Source organism: Pinus tabuliformis, chromosome 3_1, assembly GCF_031772625.1.
Source record: "Pinus tabuliformis cultivar Carrire ecotype Pingquan chromosome 3_1, CPIR1, whole genome shotgun sequence".
NCBI classification, from domain to species: Eukaryota; Viridiplantae; Streptophyta; class Pinopsida; order Pinales; family Pinaceae; genus Pinus; species Pinus tabuliformis.
The window spans coordinates 877,316,711-877,324,945 of NC_142301.1; the positions used below are offsets into that span (position 1 = coordinate 877,316,711).

The 8,235-nt window shown below is 35.9% G+C and overlaps 1 pseudogene; it reads right to left on the reverse strand.

Moving 5' to 3' along the window:
* Positions 1 to 205: 205 nt before the first annotated feature.
* On the reverse strand, positions 206 to 458 carry LOC149190386 (uncharacterized; annotated as a pseudogene).
* Positions 459 to 8,235: the final 7,777 nt, after the last annotated feature.

The window sequence follows — 8,235 nt, forward strand, 5'->3', positions numbered from 1 at the left end:
GCTCTGGGTGATGTGCTTCCAATCTTAAAAATGGATTCAGTAGAGTCGGGCATACACTGCATAAATTCCATATTGGAATTGTTGACTCACTACATGAATATTGGCAAAATGTATCACTAGCAAGATTGTCCTAGAGACTTGTGTCTGCAAACTTGAAATAGACAAAAGAAAGCTCGCTCCTTCATAAGAGGTGAACCTATCATTCATAGAGCACTCTCGATCTATCTGGTTTCAAAAATAGTTCACAACTTCTAAGCCATGCCACCACTGGATGCTGTTCGAATAATTTGAAAAATAGATGATCCAATCACAACAAAGACAAAAAAACCAAACACAATTGGCCCCATTGGATACGAATTTCCTTTCTTTACTGTTGTTTCAGGCACAACTCCCCTCTTCGAGATGTTTTTCTAAAACTTAGCACTTTTCCTGTCTGCAAGGCGCCTAAATGTTGTCATTTTTTCTGTCGAGAGATTGCACCACCAATGTTAGATATGCAAGTTTTGGCTGCAATTCACAACGAATTTGTCGAATATGTTGAGCTCCGCAAAGTGTGGAAACACACAACACAACAAACCTTGCAGAGACAACAATCGACAAAATCCTCACACCATCACATTCAGGGATCAAAACCATAGGTGAATTTAGACTTGAATCACATGTACCTCTAATGGAAAATATTCTGCATGCAGATACTATTAAATCAAATGAATGTATAACAAGAGGGAAGAGAATAAAACCAGATGGATCTTCAATCTTACATCGCTTAGCCATGGTACCTCCAAGTATCATTGCACTAATTACCTCAACAACAATACTTTCAAAAAGTTATGCACCATGAGCTACACAATCACCAACATTGTCTCCCACCAAGTCAGCAATGACAACTGGGTTATGTGGATCGTCTTCAGGAATACCCTACTCCACTTTCCCAACCAGATCAGCACCTACATCTGCAACCTTTGTGAATATTCCTCCTCCAAGCTGAGAAAAAAGTGCTACAAATGAGGCCCCAAATCCATAACCAACTAGAAGAAGAGGCAATTCAGTCAACTTCATTGAATTTGGTGTATCCACCCCCATATATACATAGAATGAGGCATATAGAATTGCTACTCCTATAACTTCCATGCCCACTAAAATGATAGTTGAAAAACCACCGACACGAGTAACCGCCTGTAAATATTTTCTTGTTGACCGCCTTGCAGTGCTAGAAACTCTAACATTTGCACGCATAGAAACCCACATGCCAACATAGCCTGCAATACCCGAACACAAGGCTCCAAGAAGGAAAGAAATTACAGTGATAAATGCTAAAGTTGACCTTTCAAGTCTAGATGCTTCCTATTGAGGAGTGGTATTTCGAAAGAGATATATACCCAGGATAACAAATGCTAACAAAATTTCCATTTTTGAAATAGTACCATACTGAGTCCTAAAAAAAACCTTCAGCCCCATCCCAAATTGCATCTGAAATCTGGCTCATTTCTGGTGGTCCTTCATCCTCAGCATAAACTCTGAACAAGAATGCCAGAAGCACAAATGCCCATAGCGACGATCGAAATGTAGACATGGCAATGCCGTTGAAACGTGAGGGGATTTCTGCGTTGTGCATCCAAAACTGCCAGAAAATCAAGCAGAATCTCAGAAAATCAAATCTGCCAGAAAATCAAGTAGAATCTAGGCTAGAAATTTCGAGAAATAAGGAACCATAATTGCATCTAGATGCCAGAGATCTCGGCCAGATTAATCGGCTAGTTTCTAGATCGAATTTTGGCCAACGACGGACATGAACATTCTCCTCCAACGTCCAACTCACTAGCGCTAAGAGAATTGAACTATATTCATGCCCTCGTGATATAGAGCCCATACTCGACCTGCACAAAGTGATTCACCGTTCTGTTATCGAAATCTTCGCCTCCCAAGTGAGTATCTCTGGCAATGTCTTTGACTTTAAAGATTTCCTCTTCAATCATCAGAATTGAGACATCGAATGTTCTTCCTCCCAAATCAAATATGAGCACATTCTTTTCTTCGAGTAGAAGTGGCTTTCTTGTTGAGGCCATAAGTAGTGGAAGCAGCTGTGGGCTCATCGATGATCCTCAACACATTTAAGCTAGCGATGAGACCAACATCCTTGGTCATCGATGAGTCATTGAAATAGACAGGAACATTAACCACAACATTCTTTACAGTCTGGCCAAGAAAATCCTGTGCAATCTCCTTTGTCTTGGTAACGATCATAGAAGAAATTTCTTTAGGAGAGAATTGCTTCTTCTCATCCTTATAGCTGACCTCAATCATCGGCTTATTCCCAGGGCCGGATAATACCTTAAAAGGCCAGAGCTTCAGCACTGGAAATTTCGAATTTTGCATTTTTAACTTCAAGGTGATCGTAAACCAGTGCAAACCCTCGAGATCTAATTCCTAACCCTTTATTTGACAAATCTAGTTCAAGGCCAAGAACATAGGTGCATGTTGATTTTAAGCAGGAAGTTTTCTTTTTTTTGGTTTATATACAGAAATTCAAATATGTTAAATATTTTTATTTTTTATATATATGTTTATTTTTTAGATTTATATATATATATATATATATATATATGTTTTTTTAAAAGAAACAATAAAAAAGGAAAACAAAATTATTTGTTTTCAATTTTTTAATTATTATTTTTTATTTTTTTAATCAAAAGAAAATTAAATTTGATTTGAGTTATTTATTTTACTAATAATTTTTTTTTTTTTTTCTTCTTCAGGTCACACAAATCATAGGAAGAGAGCATATATATATATATATATATATATATATATATAAATTTAGAAAATAAAAGGAAAAGAATCGATCACACCTGAAATTATCACTTCTTTTGCTTGTGCTCCTTGTTCACAATCGCTTGTTTTATTGCAATTTTCCTACCAAGGGTTAGTAAATGGGTGGTTCTTACTGCACCAGAAAATTGCAAATTTATCCTAAAAATCACAAAAAATTGTTTTTATTTATTAGTCCTATTAAAAAAAATGAAACATTTCTCTTAAGTATAAGAGAATTTCCAATGCACCCATCTGCATAACAAGATCATGGGTAAACTCATATCCAAGTTTGAAAAATAAACCCTAGTGAATTCTTGGACATGATCATAAAGATTTGATGTTAAAAATTGTAGCCTAATGACTAGTCTAGACCAAATTTGAACGTGATCTTTAGTTTTTTTTTAATCCTCTTCAACTGTCATAGCACAAAGCTCTTCAGATCTTGTTGTTGCAATTGGATCTTTATTATGTTTTTTTTTTAGTGAATGAGGGTTTTTGATTTGTGTTTTATTTCTATGTTTTCTATATGCAAATGCAAATAAACTTAAATAAAAATGCATAAATGCAATTAACCCTAAATAAAAATGACCCTAAATGAAAATGCTTCTTAAACAATCCTCCTAACTTAGTTACATCTAAATTTTATTCCCTGGGACCTCAAATGAAACTGTTGTAGAAAGTTTGTTTAGAATGGAAATGCATATTACAACTATAACTAAAGAAAACTGCAAAAGAAATCACATGCAAGAAAACTGAATTAAATTCTAGGGATGGAAGTTAAATTCTAAAGGTGGAATTTATGAACGCCATGGCCTTTCTAAACTATTCAAAAACAAACTAATCTATGAACAACTATAAGAAGAAAATATATGATAATCTAGAAAGCAGTAAATAACAACTAGTGAGAAAGCAGTAAATAACAACTAGTGATTTAGTTGTCAAGCAAGAAAACTAGGATAACTAGTAAGCAAGCAGTTTAATGACAATCAAATCAAATCTAGGAAATGAAATCATACTTGTGGAAAGTAAATCATACTTGCAGAAAGGAAATAACAAAAATCAAACTATGTTACCATTGTATGCAAATTTCGGTTGATGGGGATCCTTCCATTCCTCAATGAGCACACATGAACAACTATCACACCTTAAGAATCAAACAACACTCATAACTCATAATTTTGGAGAAAATGATATTATTCATGCTGAATGAACAATCATAAATATGATGCTAATGAATAACTTATAAATTTTGGCTTCCTTTGAAGGATGTTCCTCTTATTTATACATGAGTTAGGGTTATCTGCTCAATAAATGCAGATCCCTTAAATATCTAATAGATCCATACTTGTCTCATCTTATCCCTAAATATTAGATACAAATCCTATGACTCATAAAGATCTCCATGATCTTTCTCCTTGGAATATGGTCCACCTCTTGAGTTGAAATTCGAATTTGTGCTTGGGAGGACAAGTAAGACCCTTCTAGAACCTCCAAATAAGCCTACACATGTCACAAAACTCATAACACATATATAGGTATATGAAACTATGTTAATTTCCTAGTTTTTAATAATTAATTCACTTATTATGCATAAAATAAATAACTTTGTAAAATAAGGATTCTAACTCGTATGTTTGTGAAGATGATTACTTGATGTAGAGTTTTAGGGCTAGATAGTTATGAGATGAAGGTTAAATGGACATGAAATGATGGAAATATGGATGAAAATGGAAGAAAATTTTGAGACTCAACAATCTCGAAGTCAAACTCATTCAGTGTGGCCAACCACCTAGCTTTCCTAGAATTCTGATTAGGTTGGTTAAACAAGTACCTCAACCCACTATGGGCACTCATAAAAATGAGCCTCCTACTAAGAAGATAGTGTCTCCACATCTTCAATGAATGAATGATAAGTTCCAACTCAAGATCACGAGTCACATAATTCTACTCGTGCTCATTCAATTTCCTTGACTCATAGCATACCACATGTCCTTCCTGCATCATAACTCCACCAAGTCCCCTCTTGCAAGCATTTGTACACACCACAGACTCTTTATCTATATCTGCAATCTTCAAGACTGGAGCATTTGTAAGAAAATGCTTCGACTTCTCAAAACTAGCTGCACACTCTTCAGTCTATTCAAATTTCTTCCCTTTTCGTTGCAAGGATGTACTAGGATAGGTAATCCATGAGAATTTCCTGATAAACCGCTTGTAGTAATCTGCTAGTCCCATAAATAATCTGACCTCATCCACATTCCTAGGAGTTTCCCACTCCGTGATAGCTCTGATCTTTTCTGGGTCCATTTCTATACCTTCCTTGGAAACAACATGTCCCAAGTAATGAATCTCTGTCTGAAAGAAACTGCACTTACTAAGCTTGGAATATAATTGATGCTCTCTTAGAAATCTTAACACTGCTACTAGATGTTCTGCATACTCTTCCTCATTCTTAGAATATATCAATATGTCATCAATGAATATTATCACAAAAATTTTCCAGATAAGGACGCAACACACTATTCATCAAACACATGAAAGTAGTTGGAGCATTATCCAAACCAAAAGGAACCACAACAAACTCATAATGCTCATACCTAGTCAGAAAAGAAGTCTTCTAGATGTCCTCTTCTTTGATGCATACCTGATGATATCTCGATATCAAATCAATCTTCGAGAACACTATTGCTCCTTTCAACTAATCAAGAAAGTCACTAATCCATGAAAAGGGTACCTATTCTTAATCGTCACCTTGTTCAACTGTCTGTAATCAATGCACAACCTGGGAGTACCATCCTTCTTCTTTACAAAAAATATTGGTGCACCCCAAGGTGACACACTTGGCCTAATGTATCCCTTGTCAAGCATTTCGTTAAGCTGCAAATTCAATTCCACCAACTTTGGAGTGCTCATCTGGTAAGGTGCCTTCGATGCTGGTGTTGCTCCCGACATAAACTCAATAGAAAAGTTCACTTCCATATGAGACGGTAACTCTAAGAACTCTATTGGAAAAACATCCCGAAACTACTGCAAAACCGAATACTTCTTCAAGACTTCAACATCCTCAACATCCTTCCCTTTATTACTATAAATATGAACTGAAAACAATACATATCATTTCCCACTACTGTGCTTTTCTTAGCATAAATATAACCATTCCCACTAATGTAGGATTCTTCTTACCCTGCAATATTCTCCTCTCTCCATCATCATCCAAGCACTAAATATCCTTATCATAGCAATCTACCTTAGTCTTGTGAATATAAAACCAATCCATACCCAACAACATATTGTATGATCCCAATGGAAAGACATTTAGATGTGTTGATGTAGACATACCGCTCAACTCAAATGCACAAGATCTTACCCAATGATGAACTCTTTGCTTAGTACATGTAGCCAACTGCACCAACCAAGACTCTGCATGCACTTCTTTATTCAAGCAACATTTATCCACTAGGCCAGGACTATTATAACTATAGCTAGATGCAGGGTCAATCAAAATAGAAACAACTTGATCACAAATATTACCTTCCATCTTGATAATAGATGCCTAATGATCAGTATTCCTAATATCCAATGTTGCATAAATATGAGGGATACTCTATCCAACATCCCCAACTGTTTGTGCCTCCTAAGCACCATAAATTTTTGGTCTAACACGACGATGTTGTGGAAAATATCTCCTGCAATGATCCTTGCCACAAGTCCAACGTTACAAAGGCTTCCTACCATCACCCTTATTCTGCACCTCAAACTAAAATCCATGTCCTATGTCAAGTACATTGAAATTCTTATGCAGAACTACATTCTCCCTTTCGTCTGTATCCTAAGGTTTTCCTCTCTTCTTAGCCCAATTTCATTTATTCTTCTCATTACTTTTCTAATCCTACTTAGACTCAATATTGCACTTCGACTGCTCATAATAGTTCTTTAATTTTATGATGGCTTCCTCTAGAGATCTAGGCTCATCAAACTCAATCATGTCTTTGAATGATACTAACAACCTATTGATGAATCTTTGAATCTTTTCTTTCTCCTCCTTAAGGTAAGGGACATATCTCAACAACTCCAAGAATATGCTAGTATACTCCTCGTCGATCATAGATCTCATCTTCAACTCATAGAACTCCTTTTCCCTGTCATCGTAGTATCTTTTAGATAGATATTCTTCCTAAAAAGTCTCTCGAACTCACTCCAAGTCAACTTCTCTTCCTGAATGACTCAGACATTCTTCACATCTTCCCTCCAAATGTCTACTTTTCCTTTAAGACCAAAAGTAGTTATCCTGGATTTCATATTTTCTGAATAATCATGCAATCTGAAAAACTTATTCATCCCAAGCAACCAAGCTTCTGCATCCTGTGAGTTCTTCATTTCTCCATTAAATATAGGAGGCTTTGCTTTCTTGAACTCATATGGCAAGTATTGTTTCTCACTCCTCCTATATGAATGGTGACGGTGATGATGATGATGTCTCTCTGAACCATAACTAGAATAGAACACACAGTCATTACCCCTCTTGTCAGGTTTATCCAAGAACCTACCATCTCTTACTGTTTCATCCATGTCAAACCCATATCCTAATTGAGACTTGTTTCCATATGCCCCATTGGTCCTTTCCTCATGTCCATGACTAATCTTAAATGGTCCTTGTCTCTACAAATATGATAGAATATGAAGAATCACTACATTAACTTCCACTTGCTTCTCTTGTGCTCTGGAAAGTCTCTCTTGTGACTGAATGATCATTTCATTATCCACCTTAAAACTTCTAATATTTTATTTCAAGCTTCTCAATGTATATGTTATGTCAGGGGAGTACTCATCGCCATGTTTTTCATCTAATCTGTACAAAGAATCACATGAATTGTAATCAACCATTCTGCTAGTCATCTTGATCTTATTCTTCCTGCAAACATACCATGTTAGATAAAAAAAATATAAACATGATCAAACATACCTTAGTGAAGTTTAGGGGAGGTTATCTCATCTGCAAAATCAATCTGGATTAGCATAATATATGTATATATAATGAAATCAACATATCAATCATCTCAACATCAACATCATATTAACGTCATCATGATGATGCAAACTATAACAATGACCATCACAATGCATGCATAAAAAAAATATAGACAACTAACATGCATGCATGACAAACACATTCTTCCCATCCAATCCAAGTGTTTGAACCTGGAAGCTCTGATACCAATATGTAACCACCCCTTCTATATTTACCCAATTTCACCGGCCTACCAGGGTAACATGAGACGAAGAGTTACTATTACATGACCTAACCTCCAAGTTCTAGTTAAGGAAGTGGGGCCTACAAACTAACCATAACATAACAACTCACAACAACCCTTAGGGCTACAGGACACTCAGGGGCCAAAGAACCACCCCAGGTGACCAAACCCC